The sequence below is a fragment of the Scyliorhinus canicula genome, chromosome 11, assembly GCF_902713615.1.
Source record: "Scyliorhinus canicula chromosome 11, sScyCan1.1, whole genome shotgun sequence".
Taxonomy (NCBI): domain Eukaryota; kingdom Metazoa; phylum Chordata; class Chondrichthyes; order Carcharhiniformes; family Scyliorhinidae; genus Scyliorhinus; species Scyliorhinus canicula.
Window position 1 is genome coordinate 93,056,915 of NC_052156.1, and position 16,106 is coordinate 93,073,020.

Here is a 16,106-nt window from a genome sequence, read left to right on the forward strand (position 1 = left end):
GCCAACCTATCTCATTTGCCGGCAATGTGCCTATAGCCTTGAATAGTATAACATGTAAACTACTCATCCAGGTACTTTTTAAAGGATATGGAACAACCCGCGTCTACCACACACCCAGGCAGTGCATTCCAGACAATCACCACCCTCTGGGTAAAATGCTTTTCCTCAAATCCCCCCATCCTCTTGCCTCTTACCTTGAACTAATGTTCCCTTCTAACTGACCCTTCAACCAAGGAGAACAACTGCTTCTTATCCACGCTGTCCATGACTCTCATAATCTTAGTAAGTAGTCTTACAACACCATGGTGTTGTAAGACTTCTTACTGTGCTCACCCCAGTCCAACGCCAGCATCTCCACATCATCTCATAATCTAGTACACCATAATCAGGTCGCCTCTCAGTCTTCTCTGCTCCACCAAAAACAACCCAAGCCTATCCAACATCTCTTTATAACTTAAATGTTCTATCCCAGGCAGCATCCTGATGAATCGCCTCTGCACCCCCTCCAGTGCAATCATGTCCTTTCTATAATGTTGCGACCAGCATTGCACACAATACTCCACCTGTGGCCTCACCAAAGTTCTGTGCAACTCCAACATGCCCTCCCTACTTTTGTAATCTATGCCTCGATTGATAAAGGCAATTGTCCCACATGCCTTTTTCTCCTCCCTTTTAACCTGTCCTTCTGCCTTCAGAGATCTATGGACAAACACGGCAAGGTCCCTTTGTACCTCCGAACTTCCCAGTGTCATATCGCTCATTGATTACTTCCTTGTCAAATTACTCCTTCCAAAGTGTATCACCTCACACTCCTCAGGGTTAAATTCCATCCACCACCTTTCTACCCATTTTAACATCCCGTTGATATCTTCCTGTAACCCAAGACACACAACCTCACTGTCAACCACCCAGCCAATCTTTGTATCATCTGTAAACTTACTGACCCTCTACCCCCCACACAGTCATCTATGCCATTTATGTAAATGACAAATGATAAGGGACCCAGCACAAAACTCTGTGTCCATAGATCACTGAAGGCAGAAGGGCAGGTTAATAGGGTGGAGAAAAAGGCAAATGGGACAATTGCCTTTATCATTGAGGCATAGATTACAAAAGCAGGGAGGACAGATTGGAGTCATACAAAACTTTGGTTCTGCATTTACTTCAAGAGTTAGAGTGGAAAAGTGAAAATATGAAAATAAAAATAGCGAGTAGTTAGATCAAAGTATAAAATGATCCTGGATAAAGATGGCCGTGCGGACTATCATGTTTAAGGGAAATCGTATCAGCCTAGAGCCATCTGTCTACACCTCTATGTCGTCCTAATTAGTTTGGGTGAGAATCAAATACATTTGATTCGATGGTTAACTGTCAATCCTTAATGTGCAACATAAGCTCTGAATGTTTTATGTTTGAATATTTGTGTATGTTATGGAATGAAATTCTGTGCTATTATCAAGCCTGGTTTCTACTGGTTTTCTGCTGACTTTGCTTTATCCACATTATGAGCAATGGTGCCTTCATGTTGCTATGGTGCTTACTTCGACCTTGATCTAGATTACTGGTACAGCTCATTTCTTAATGTCAAACTGACTTTGAAAACATGTTGATCCGAACAATAGCTTTTTCATCTTGCTGCGTGAAAATGTTCTTTTTATCTCCAATTAGTTTATGCATGTGCCAGGTTTTTTGTGTCTCTGTTGAAGCTATGTGTTTTGTCATGACCTGAGGTTATGAGTGCTGAAATCCTCATTTTAAAATGGATATTAAAACTGGGCCTTAATATTAACATTAAAATAGCCTTTTTACCTATCAGATCTAACAGGAAATAGTTGATTACTATCAGTCTGCCCTTTCATAAATCGAAAGACATATCACAATAAGATAAAATGAAATAGTAAATGCGATAGGATAGGTAAAAGCGCGAAGAAAAACTCATTCATATTGTCATTGCAGTTTTAAACAATAGAGTAGGCAAGCTTTGCATTACAAGCATTACAGCAAAAATTGTTATAATTCTTAAAGAATCATCATTATAAAACAATAATTAATCAATTAATTGAATTTGATTCTACTGATTCAGTATTAATCTATTAGCAATATGTTAATAATACAGTCAAATAATTGATTGATCAGTAACATTTCAACAATTGTATTGCAGTTCTATTTCATCTAATGGTGGTGCAGTGGGGTTAGTTGTTGGGCCTTTGCGTTTAGTGAATAGTTGTTTAATGCACTTGAGACACTGGTATGTTATGTAAATGATGAATCCTGATACACAGGAGAAAAAGATTATTCTTACTGTGGACATTCCTCTGGATCCCAACCACCCACAAAGTTTCTCCCAGATAGAGATATCTGGGGGTGAATCAAGTTTCTTGATTTCCTTTTGGATGTGTGATGCCAGATCTTTAACTTCTTGTGAGTTATCTGAAATAAAAGTGCAACACTCCGCACCAGTCAGGGCACAGGTGCCACCTTTTTCGGCTAGCACATAGTCAAATGCCTTTCAATTTTGTAATGCCACGGTTCGAATTGCTATCATTTCGTCAGAAATTTTATCAAGGCAGTGGTGGTGTAGTATGCTACGTGGGAGTCTGCACGTCCTCCCCGTGTGTGCGTGGGTTTCCTCCGGGTGCTCCGGTTTCCTCCCACAGTCCAAAGATGTGCGGGTTAGGTGGATTGGCCATGCTAAATTGCCCGTAGTGTAAGGTTAATGGGGGGATTGTTGGGTTACGGGTATATGGGTTACGTGGGTTTAAGTAGGGTGATCATTGCTCGGCACAACATCGAGGGCCGAAGGGCCTGTTCTGTGCTGTACTGTTCTATGTTCTATGTTCTATGTTTTGTATGATTGTTGTTATTTTATTCATTGGCCACCCTCACTTCCCAATAAAAAGGAATAATTTTAGCATAAATTGTGTCTCGTAAGGTTATGGTACGTTTATTTCTTCAAGTGGCTAGTTCTGAAACATAAGGGAGATGAGGAAGATGACAGATGGCAGGTACTATGTATCCTAAATAGCAAGATCCTGACCAGTATTTTGGGAGCTAGGAATATGCTTTGTCATTACAAATAAAATAAGTCCCATTATAAGCAGAGTATAAGTAAATATCTTCTAAATACCATAGATCTGAGAATGTTTTATTATTTGTGATGTTACGTATGCCTGTTATTGTTGCGGACCGTTCAGTTGTTTGTAATAAATTTTGCGTACATTTATAAGTTGTATTAACATTCAAATAATCAGTACAAACACTCTTGCCCATTTTCATCCCTTTAGAGCGATTACTAGTGAGGCATATTGATCCTTCTTGTGTAATATTAGTTGGAAGGCTAATAGAACATAGAACAGTACAGCACAGAACAGGCCCTTCGGCCCTCGATGTTGTGCCGAGCAATGATCACCCTACTCAAACCCACGTATCCACCCTATACCCGTAACCCAACAATCCCCCCATTAACCTTACACTACGAGCAATTTAGCATGGCCAATCCACCTAACCCGCACATCTTTGGATTGTGGGAGGAAACCGGAGCACCCGGAGGAAACCCACGCACACACGGGGAGGACGTGCAGACTCCACACAGACAGTGACCCAAGCCGGAATCGAACCTGGGACCCTGGAGCTGTGAAGCATTTATGCTAACCACCATGCTACCGTGCTTCTATATTGAGGATTTTTGTTAAGGTTATATTTAAGTTGGTGCCATCCTGAAAAAGTATTTAGTGGATAGCCTACAGATTTCCATAAGTTAATGAATTTCTTTAGATCAATCTTGTCCCTTCCTTTTTCACATGAGTATGCTCCAGAACGGACTACTACAGAGCGAGGGACACTATGATAGATGTACCATTCTGCTGTTTCTGAAGCATTAAAGGGGATCGTTAAGAAGGGATTACCTTCTCCTGAGGTAGTAGGGGTTGCAATTCATACCCAACAATTGGAAATGTTGAAATTTTTGGCATATACCTTCAATGTGTGAAGGAATGTGTTCTCATTCAGTTCTGGTACAACATTTACAAAGCCAATCAAATAACTGAAAATGAATATTACGGTAAACATTTTTACATATCTTAGTACTTATACGCGCGCTTCACATGTGAAGCGTGGATCCAACTTTTCTTTCCTTAGTATTGCTTAAAACATTGATATACCAATTAAAAATTGATATCATAATTACATAATTCAGTAATAAACAATTAATAATAATAATTTAATGTGTGCAAATAAAATGAATGTACAGTAAAATAACTGAAGTTCAGTATATGATTTAGTAATAAATGGTAAAATGATTATCAAAATTGATTATGTAATTTAGTAATAAATTATTAATAATAATTCACTAATAAATGAATAATAATGCAGTAAATAATAGTTCAACAGAAACTTTCCATTTTTATGTTATTGGCTAGTGGTGCATATGAATTAATATGAATGATGTGGATTGGTGGGGCACTATGGGTAGGCATGCATTAACCAAAGTATCTGATCAGCAACATTAGTACGTAAATGATGAGTCCAAATATGCAAAATAGGAAAAGGTCCCTAAATAATGTTAATTCATGTGCCACCCAACCAATAGGAAAGCCAACCCCAAAGGGTTGATCAAGTTTTTTTTAACTTTGTATTGGATGTGAATTGCCAAGCCTTTGACTTCTTCTGGATTATACACAACAGCCTGTTAGAACATAGAACAGTACAGCACAGAACAGGCCCTTCGGCCCTCGATGTTGTGCCGAGCAATGATCACCCTACTCAAACCCACGTATCCACCCTATACCCGTAACCCAACAACCTTACTTTTAAGGACACTACGGGCAATTTAGCATGGCCAATCCACCTAACCCGCACATCTTTGGACTGTGGGAGGAAACCGGAGCACCCGGGGGAAACCCACACACACACGGGGAGGACGTGCAGACTCCGCACAGACAGTGACCCAGCCGGGAACCGAACCTGGGACCCTGGAGCTGTGAAGCATTTATGCTAACCACCATGCTGCCCTACGGTGTTGAAAGGGTTAATTTTCCTGCAGAGATAAAAGAGGGCGTATAGTGGGTGGATAACTTGGAATGAGGCCATTTCCATCTCTAAACATTTTTTATATATGTCACTCAAATGAACTGGGAGTAAAAGTTGGATTGCTGCCAAATTCCCGTTATCAATTGTCTTAGAACGGTGTGTTCTCTCCATGGATTTGCTTTTAATCAGTTACTTTTCTTAGAAGCAGCTTCCACATTGTCTAAAGTTTTAATTTCCAAGCTAACTTTAAACATTTATTTTAAAATATCAAACACAATAACTTATTGAATATATGACTGAACCAATCTTGTGCTGAATGAACTTGGTTTTCTGTAGATAAATTTGTCGGCTCTGTTAAAGAAAGCACAGCTAACAAGATTTGTTAATTTCTTAAAATTAATAAAGCATCATTCAAAATAATGACAGTTTTCTCAAGTTAACAATTCTTGGCAACTTTTTAGTGAAACGTGACCTAGGGCGTATCCCTGTAACCAGGAGGCGGGCCTTCATTGTAGGAGTCCATTTGTAATCATGAAATCTGAAATTCGCAAAATGGCCATCTTCAAAACGAGAAAGGGATTTCATATATTTTCTGGAATTCTTTTTCGAAGTGAGTACAGGGGTTGGATTTGTCGTTAACGGAGAAGGAGAAGCAACGATTGATGTGCTATTTTGAGCAGTTGCGGTTTTGGACAGGGACTGAAGTCTGAGTGGGATCAAGTTTAAAGCTGCAGATAGTTCTGGTTTTAAACCAGTGACAAAATGGGTTTTAGATGATAGATCTTTTAAATGGTTTAAAACCCAAGCTGTTGTCTTTATCACTTCAACTCCAAGCTGTCTGGTGCTCAATGGGTTAAGTTGCATTACACTTTGTTTGCCACTAGGTTCGTTGCTCAACCGAATAGGCTTTTCTTGTTTAAAAATCTCACGGTCTATTAAAGCTGCCATGAGAGGTTTTTGGATCGGGACCAACAGCATGTCATGGTCAGTCTCAGAGTAAGGTAACGGTTTGTTTTGGGGTAAAAGTGTCCTCGACAGATAGTTAATTTGGCCAGACTCCCCCTGTGGGACTTCGATCAGTGTATTCATTGTTTGCACGTCAGTAGCAGCTTGCAATAATGTGGGATTTAATTTACATATCACTGGTACATCTCGGGCCTTAGTTAAAATCATTTCAACTCTTCCCGTTGGTGGCGCTGTTAATTTGTCTGTCAGTAATTTGTTATGACATTTCATGGTGTCCATGTCACTTTCCAAAATACATTTTTCCTCAAGTAACTGGCAATTTTGACTTGTAAGACCATCATTTTCTGATATTAATTGTTGAAGTTTGGATTCTGAGTCTGCATTTTTGATTTGGAGTTTCATTAATTTGTAATAGTAATAGCTGAGTTCTGCATTTTGAGTCTGCCAATAGTGTTTCAGTTTGATCAGATTACTCGAGCTTAGATTTTCCAGCTCGCAATTGGTAAATGACTGCCACCAGTTTTTCTTTGGCAGTTTTAAGTTCGCAATTGTATTTTTTGTTTGTGATTGTTTCTTGCTGCTTATGGAGCTGTGCCATTATGGCAAAAGACCATTTCATAGGTTTCTTTTTGGTCAATTGTGTGTTTTTTTTCCAAAACCTTTTTGATGTTGTCAAGGGGCCAATGTCCTTTATGGGTGTCATATTTTGATTCAATTTTTGTGGATACTTTAGACAGTCCAAAATGTCTATAAATCAAAGATCTAAGATTTAAGTTCTTTACGCAGAGGGTGGTCGGTGCCTGGAACGCATTGCCGGCGGAGGTGGTAGAGGCGGGCACAATAGCATCATTTAAGATGTGTCTAGACCAGGGGTGGGCAAACTTTTCCGTGCAAGGGCCACATTCAGAAATTCACAATTTTAAAGGGCCGCATAGTATATTAAGTAAAATAATTACTTCACCCGGTTATGATTCTGGGCGCCTCATATAGAACATAGAACAGTACAGCACAGAACAGGCCCTTCGGCCCTCGATGTTGTGCCGAGCAATGATCACCCTACTCAAGTCAACGTATCCACCCTATACCAGTAAGTAACCCAACAGCCCCCCCATTAACTTTAAAAAAAAAAAAAAATTATGACTTGATCTTGGTGGGCCACATAAAGACCTTTGGCGGGCCGCATGTGGCCCGCGGGCCGTAGTTTGCCCACCCCTGGTCTAGACAGATACATGAATGGGCAGGGAGCAGAGGGATACAGATCCTTAGAAAATAGGTGACAGTTTTAGATAGAGGATCTGGATCATCGCAGGCTTGGAGGGCCGAAGGGCCTGTTCCTGTGCTGTAATTTTTCTTTGTTCTTATTTCCCAATATATCGTTAACAGAGACATCTGGTACAGCGCGACCTCCCTTGGAAGTTGTGAGAAGTAGTTCTCTTCCTTTTGAAGGTTCTGAATCTATTTTAGGAGTCATGTCCGCCATAAATTCAGCCCTACGCCCACTTTTTGGTCTCCAACCATATTATGTGCCATCTTGGGACACTACGACGACTATTTACCTTTCATCCACGTGTTATTTTGAATTTAAACAACCAGCACCCAATTGAATAGCACAGTCTGCAAAAAGGTCCTTTCTAAGGGGTCGGAGAACTACTTGATGCGGCTTTAAGACTTTTAATGGGTGATAAAGATGTTTTCTTACCCCAGTCTTCGCCGTTTTTTGGATCGATGTCTTTGGGTCTTCCATTCTTCTAGTCTTTCTTCGGTCTTCCGATTTCCTCCGACTCTGCGCTCCTCCCCTTTTGCCGAATTACGCCAAATTGAAGAGATCTACCATGCAGATCAAGTGAAATCTTGCAACATTAAAACTCAGTAGAAATTTGAGTTTAACTTCTCGGATGCAAAATCAAGAATCTTTTATTGCCTCTATTTGATTGCAATTGAGAGAAACTTAAATCTATTCTCAATAAAGTCCGGCTAGCAAAGGACTTAAAGAGAAGTAACTTATAAACAATTTAACTTTCAAAATAATCACCTTCTGACCTATTGCTCCGATGCCCACCCACCTGCCATACTAGTTTAAACCCTCCCTAGTGTCACACGGGAGGGTTTAAACCAGTATGGCAGGGGGGTGGGCACCAGAGCAATAGGTCAGAAGGTGAAAGCATTGAGGGAGAACTAGGGAATAGGGCCAGTATGGCTCTGAGGCAGAGCAGACAGGGAGATGTTGCTGAACACAGCGGGTCTGGTGGCCTGAAGTGCATACGTTTTAATGCAAGAAGTATTACGGGTAAGGCAGATGAATTTAGAGCTTGGATTAGTACTTGGAACTATGATGTTGTTGCCATTACAGAGACCTGATTGAGGGAAGGACAGGATTGGCAGCTAAACGTTCCAAGATTTAGATGTTTCAGGCGGAATAGAGGGGGATGTAAAAGAGGTGGCGGAGTTGCGCTACTGGTTAGGGAGAATATCACAGCTGTACTACGGGAGGACACCTCAGAGGGCAGTGAGGCTTTATGGGTAGAGATCAGGAATAAGAAGGGTGCAGTCGCAATGTTGAGGCTTTACTACAGGCCTCCCAACAGTCAGCGAGAGATAGAGGAGCAGATAGGTAGACAGAATTTGGAAATGAGTAAAAACAACAGGGTTGTTGTGATGGGAGACTTGAACTTCCCCAATATTGTTTGGGACTCACTTAGTGCTAGAAGCCTGTATGGGGGAGAGTTTGTAAGGAGCATCCAGGAGGGCTTCTTAAAACAATATGAAGATAGTCCAACTAGGGAAGGGGCTGTACTGGACCTGGTATTGGGGAATGAGCCCGGCCAGGTGGTAGAAGTTTCAGTAGGGGAGCATTTCGGGAACAGTGACCAAAATTCAGTAAGTTTTAAAGTGCTGGTGGACAAGGATAAGAGTGGTCCAAGGGTGAATGTGCTACACTGGGGGAAGGCTAATTATAACAATATTAGGCAGGAACTGAAGAACCTAGATTGGGGGCAGATGTTTCAGGGTAAATCAACATCTGACATGTGAGAGGCTTTCAAGTGTCAGTTGAAACAAATTCAGGACCGGCAGGTTCCTGTGAGGAAGAAGGATAAATCGGGCAAATTTCAGGAACCTTGGATAACGAGAGATATTGAAGGCCTTGTCAAAAAGGAAAAGGAGGCATTTGTCAGGGCTAGAAGGCTGAGAACAGACAAAGCCTGTGTGGAATATAAGGAAAGTAGGAAGGAACTTAAGCAAGGAGTCAGGAGGGCTAGAAGGGGTCATGAAAAGTCATTGGCAAATAGGGTTAAAGAAAATCCCAAGGCTTTTTACACGTACATAAAAAGCAAGAGGGTAGCCAGGGAAAGGATAGGCAAGGGAATCTAAGTGTGGAGCCAGAGGAAATGGGCGAGGTACTAAATGAATACTTTGCATCAGTATTCACCAAAGAGAAGGAATTGGTGGATGTTGAGTCTGGAGAAGGGTGTGTAGATAGCCTGGGTCACATTGAGATCCAAAAAGACGAGGTGTTGGGCGTCTTGAAAAATATTAAGGTAGATAAGTCCCAAGGCCTGATGGGATCTACCCCAGAATACTGAAGGAGGCTAGAGAGGAAATTGCTGAGGCCTTGACAAAAATATTTGGATCCTCACTGTCTTCAGGTGATGTCCCGGAGGACTGGAGAATAGCCAATGTTGTCCCTTTGTTTAAGAAGGGTAGCAAGGATAATCCAGGGAACTACAGGCCGCTGAGCCTTACGTCAGTGGTAGGGAAATTACTGGAGAGAATTCTACGAGACAGGATCTACTCCCATTTGGAAGCAAATGGACGTATTAGTGAGAGGCAGCATGGTTTTGTGAAGGGGAGGTTGTGTCTCACTAACTTGATAGAGTTTTTCGAAGAGGTCACAAAGATGATTGATGCAGGTAGGGCAGTGGATGTTGTCTATATGGACTTCAGTAAGGCCTTTGACAAGGTCCCTCATGGTAGACTGGTACAAAAGGTGAAGTCACACGGGATCAGGGGTGAGTTGGCAAGCTGGATACAGAACTGGCTAGGTCATAGAAGGCAGAGAGTAGCAATGGAAGGGTGCTTTTCTAATTGGAGGGCTGTGACTAGTGGTGTTCCGCAGGGATCAGTGCTGGGACCTTTGCTGTCCGTAGTATATATAAATGATTTGGAGGAAAATGTAACTGGTCTGATTAGTAAGTTTGCAGACGACACAAAGGTTGGTGCAATTGCGGATGGTGATGAGGACTGTCAGAGGATACAGCAGGATTTAGATCGTTTGAAGACTTGGGCGGAGAGATGGCAGATGGAGTTCAATCTGGACAAATGTGAGATAATGCATTTTGGAAGGGCTAATGCAGGTAGGGAATATACAGTGAATGGTGAACTCGAAAGAGTATTGAAAGTTAGAGAGATCTAGGTGTATAGGTCCACAGGTCACTGAAAGGGCCAACACAGGTGGAGAAGGTAGTCAAGAAGGCATACGGCATGCTTGCCTTCATTGGCCGTGGTATTGAGTATAAGAATTGGCAAGTCATGTTGCAGCTGTATAGAACCTTAGTTAGGCCACACCTGAAGTATAGTGTTCAATTCTGGTCGCCACACTACCAGAAGGCTGTGGAGGATTTAGAGAGGGTGCAGAGGACATTTACCAGGATGTTGCTTGGTATGGAGGACATTAGCTATGAGGAGCGGTTGAATAAACTTGGTTTGTTCTCACTGGAACAACGGAGGTTGAGGGGCGACCTGATAGAGATCAACAAAATTATGAGGAGCATAGACAGAGTGGATCGTCAGAGGCTTTTCCCCCGGGTAGAGGGGTCAATTACTAGAGGGCATAGGTTTAAGGTGTGAGGGCCAAGGTTTAGAGTAGCTGTACGAGGCAAGTTTTTTACACAGAGGGTAGTGGGTGCCTGGAACCCGCTGCTGGAGGAGGTGGTGGAAGCAGGGACGATCGTGACGTTTAAGGGACATCTTGATAAATACATGAGTAGGATGGGAACAGAGGGATACGGACCCAGGAAGTGTAGAAGATTGTAGTTTAGTCGGGCAGCATGGTCAGCATGGGCTTGGAGGGCCGACGGGCCTGTTCCTGTGCTGTACTTTTCTTTGTTCTTTGTTCTAATACAGAAATGGTTTCTTGCTTACGGCAAAACAGCTTGCGTTTACTTCAAAAGTAAAAATATGAAAATAAAGACAGCGAGTAGTTCGATCAAAGTATAGAATGACCCTGGATAAAGATGGCCGTGCGGACCATCATGTTTAAGGGGAATCTTATCAGTCTAGAGCCATCTGCCTACACCACTGTGGTTTGGGTTTGGGTGAGAATCAAATACATTTGATTCGATGGTTAACTGTCAATCCTTAATGTGCAACATAAGCTCTGAATGTTTTATGTTTGAATATTTGTGTATTTTATGGAATGCAATTCTGTGCTATTATCAAGCCTGGTTTCTACTGGTTTTCTGCTGACTTTGCTTTATCTATATTATGAACAATCTTCATGTTGCTATGGTGCTTACTTCGACCTTGATCTAGATTACTGGTACAGCTCATTTCTTAATGTCAAACTGACTTTGAAAATATGTTGATCCGAACAATAGCTTTTTCATCTTGCTTCGTGAAAATGTTCTTTTTATCTCCAATTAGTTTATGCATGTGCCAGGCTTTTTGTGTCTCTGTTGAAGCTATGTGTTTGGTCATGACCTGAGGTTATGAGTGCTGAAATCCTCATTTTAAAATGGATATTAAAACTGGGTCTTAATATTTACATTAAAATAGCCTTTTTACCTATCAGATCTAACAGGAAACAGTTGATTACTATCACATCTGATTGCACTGGAGAGGGTGCAGAGGCAATTCACCAGGATGTTGCCTGGGATGGAATATTTAAGTTATCATGGAATCATAAAATCCCTACAGTCCAGAAGGAGGCATTTCGGCCCATTGAATCTGCACCAAACCTTCGAATGAGAACTCTATCCATATCCACTTTGCTCTATCCCCATACCCCCGTAACCTAATCTGTACCTGGACACTGTGGTGGGCTGTCGTCAAACAACGGTGAATCAGACTACAGAAGGGAGGTAAATTACTTGGTTGCATGGTGTACCGAAAACAACCTCTCTCGAAATAGACATAGAATTTACACTGCAGAAGGAGGCCATTTGGCCCATCAAGTCCACACCAGAAAGACCAACACCTCCATCTATTCGCCACAACCCAATAACCCCACCTCACCTTTTTGAACACTATGGGGAATTTAGTATGGCCAATCCACCTAACCTGCACATCTTTGGACTGATGGAGGAAACCGGAGCATCCGGAGGAAACCCATGCAGACATGGGGAGAGCGTGCAGACTCCGCACAGACAGTGACCCAAGCCGGGAATTGAACCTGGGACCCTGGCGCTGTGAAGCCATAGTGCTAACCACAATGCTGCCGTGCTGCCCATGATAATGTTGGAAAGACCAAGGAACTGATCATCGACTTCAGGAAGCGTAGCACAACACACACTCCCGTCTGCATCAATGGCTCCGAAGTGGAGATGGTCGATAGCTTTAAGTTCCTGGGTGTCACCATCAGACCAGTCAGTCCTGATCCACTCACGTTGATGCAACAGTCAAGAAAGCCCAACAACGTCTCTACTTCCTATGGAAGCTAAAGAAATTCGGCATGTCTGCATCGACTTTCACAAACTTCTACAGATGTGCGATAGAGAGCATCCGATCCGGCTGTATCACAGCTTGGTATGGCAACTGCTCGGTCCAAGATCGCAAGAAACTGCAGAGTGAGGTGAACTCAGCTGAACGCATCACACAAGCTTCCCACCCTCACATTGATTCTGTCTGCACCTCCTGCTGCCTCAGGAAGGCAGACGGCATTATCAGAGACGCCTCCCACACAGGCATTGCCTTCCATCAGGCAGAAGGTACAGAAGTCTGAAGACCCGCACATCCAGACATAGGAACAGCTTCTTCCCCACAGTTACAAGACTCCTCAACGACTCCACCTCGGACTGATCTGTTCCCTGTAAGAACAGTATTCACGATGCCCAATGCTGCTCTTGCTCATGTATTTGCTTTGTTTGGCCCCTTGTTCCATACTGTAATCAATCCATGTTTGTCGATGTACCATTTGTCAATGTACTCTGTTGATTATTCTTTTTGTCAGCTATGTGTGCACTGTACATTCTCTCGGCCGCAGAAAAATACTTTTCACTGTACTTTGGTACATGTGACAATAAATCAAATCAAATCAAAAACCATAAGGGGCAATTTAGCTTGGCCAATCCACCTAACCACCACATTTCCAGCATTTTTTGCTTGTAATCCTCACATTTGCTACCTGGAAAAACTGCACGCTGGGCGGGATTCTCCGACGCCAAAATCGCGTTCAGCAATCAACCGAAGAAGCCACATTTATGCCGAAATCGGAGGCTTTTGTGAGGCACGCCCCTCCAAAACAGCATACTCTGCGAGTACGCCGCACGGTGTTGGAACTGCCTCAGGACATCACCTGAGGCCCTCCCTCGATGCTCTGCCCCCGATGGGCCAAGTTTCCAACGGCGTGGAACACTTACCCCTATTTTTTTCCGGGACCCTGGCGTGGCAGCTGCAGACGGAGTCCAGCGCCGCCACAATGGGGTGGAAGCCGTCCCGTGAGCAAAGGGAGCTTTGGCGGAGTCTGGTGACTGGGGGCACTAGTGGGGGATGGTCAGGGGGGTGGCGAGGCTAATTACAGGGGAGCAGTTTTTGCCAGGCCGGGTCTGTGTGCGGCAAGTTGCCGCTGCAGGCCGCCGCCGTGTGCATACGCATCCACGGACCCAGCAATTCTCTGGCTGTATCCACAGCTAAAGCCAGGGGTTCTACGCGTGTCTGCCAGCCCCCCACCAGACGGAGGATCGGTGCCGCTTTTACGCATTTTTTGGACGTAAAACGCCACTGTTCCCACCCCGGCGTCAGCACTTAGTCTTCAAATCAGAGAATCCAGCCCAATGTTCCTAAAGGTCCTCAAATGGTAGGGGCTGTTTAGCACAAGGCTAAATCGCTGGCTTTGAAAGCAAACCCAGGCAGGCCAGCAGCACGGTTCGATTACCGTATCAGCCTCCCCGAACAGGCGCCGGAATGTGGCGACTAGGAGCTTTTCACAGTAACTTCATTTGTAGCCTCCTTGTGACAATAAGCGATTTTCATTTCATTTCATTTCAAATACAATGAGTGACTTGTGAGTTCAACTCACTGACATCTACACTCTTGTTAATTCAGATACACTCATATATCTTCCTGCTGGGGATAAGACATGATCTCAGTGTGAAGGGCACCCGGCGATTCAGTTGTCAGGTTGATAGAGTTCCTCAGGACCCAGTGTAAACATCGGTAGATGTTTCCTGGCGTAACAAATTGAAAGACGGTTCCACAGGATTTGAATGTGGTACATGAGATGACCCCCATAGAGTCTCAGTGAGTCACATTTATAGATGCTTCAACTGGACCTCATCATTACGAATTGTGAGGAGGATTGGTTAAAATGATAGGGAGGTTATGCTTCAATTGTACAGGTCATTGGTGAGACCTCGCGCACGGTTCAACCAAAAACCATCCATGTCCAGTTTTGGGCGAATGTAGCAGGTGTTTCCCAGCTCCTGTGGTGCCAAGAAAGACTCCGCTATTCAATGGCGCTTTGTTTTTTTTGCCTCGGCGAGGAATTCCCCATCGAGGCTGCACATTAGTCATTTCCTGCACTGGTGAACTCAGCTTGCCTGTGCAGGAAGACTACTCACGGATCAGGGCGCCATTTTTAAAGGTGGCCCGATCTTTCGACCCCGCTCAGCGACCCCCTCCGGACCGTCCCCACTTCAGCCAACATACCCCTTACGGTGTCCTCAGTCCTCCCCTCACCCCGTCTCTTATGGGTAAGGGCCCCTCATGGGCCCGACCCCAGGCATGCACAACCTGGCACCTTGGCAATGCCAGCCTGGCACCCTGGCAGTGCCCCTGCCATCCTGGCAGTTCCAAAGTGCGCAGGTACCAGTGGGAGTGCCAGGGTGCCCCTCTGTCCAATGCCCGATCACCTGAACTCTCCAATGGCCTGGGAGACCCCTCCCCCGGTGTCATTACAACTGGTCCACAGTTGTGTGGGCCATTACTAAACTGTGGCCTGGCAAGGTATCCCAGGCACGGCCGGTGAATCCCAGTCCCTGGGCGAATGCAGCGAATGTGCATTTAAATGAGCCTAATAGATGATTTAAATATGCATATCTGGATCTTGCAGAGCGAGAGCGAGATCCAGATTGCGACATCTCAAGAGATTCCGTTGACTGTCACGAGTCAATTCAAGCGTCACAAATCCCACGAGAGGCCTTTCTCGAGATTCAACAGGCTTGTCTCGACACCAAGTCGGGAGGTCTATGATCATTGTATCATGAAGTCTAGGTTATGTCCATGTTCAGAAGAGGATGATGGATTAGCCCATCAACCACAGGCCAAGCTTTGGTGGGAAAGCTTTTAGAAATGACTGTATTGAACAAATGGACATTAATTAGGGAAAGCCAGCACAGATTTCAAAAGGACAATGATTTTTAACGAACTCGATTGAGTTTTAATGAATTAACAGAGGGTTGATGAGGGTAATGTGGTTTATGTCATGGTCATATAATTATAGGGTTATTTATGGCACAAGAGGCCATTCAGTCCATCAAGTCTATTTTGGCTGTATGCAGAACAATCCAGAACACGCTCAATTCCCACAGCCCTGCAAGTTTATTTCCCTCAAGTACCCATCAAATTCCTTTTGAAATCATTGATCATCTCTGCTTCTACTACCCTCATGAGCCGAACGTTCCAGAACATTACCACTTATTGCATCAAAACATTCATCTTCTCATTCTCAACTAAATATCGTGCCCAAAATCTTAAATCTTTGTCCCCAAATTTCTTGTATCATCAACTAATAGGAAGAGATTTTTGTTGTCTACCTTATCAAAACCTGTCATTATCTTGTATCAAACCTCCCCTTAAACTTTTTTCTGCATGGAGAACAACCCAGATTAGAACATACAGTGCAGAAGGAGGCCATTCGGCCCGTCGAGTCTGCACCGACCCACTTAAGCCCTCACTTC

The 16,106-nt window shown here is 43.5% G+C and overlaps 1 protein-coding gene across 1 annotated transcript in view; it reads left to right on the forward strand.

Annotated features, from left to right (window-relative positions):
* LOC119973771 (voltage-dependent calcium channel subunit alpha-2/delta-2-like) overlaps window positions 1-16,106 on the forward strand; it is a 979,537-nt gene that overhangs the window by 805,744 nt on the left and 157,687 nt on the right. The gene's annotated exons all lie outside the window — the stretch shown is intronic.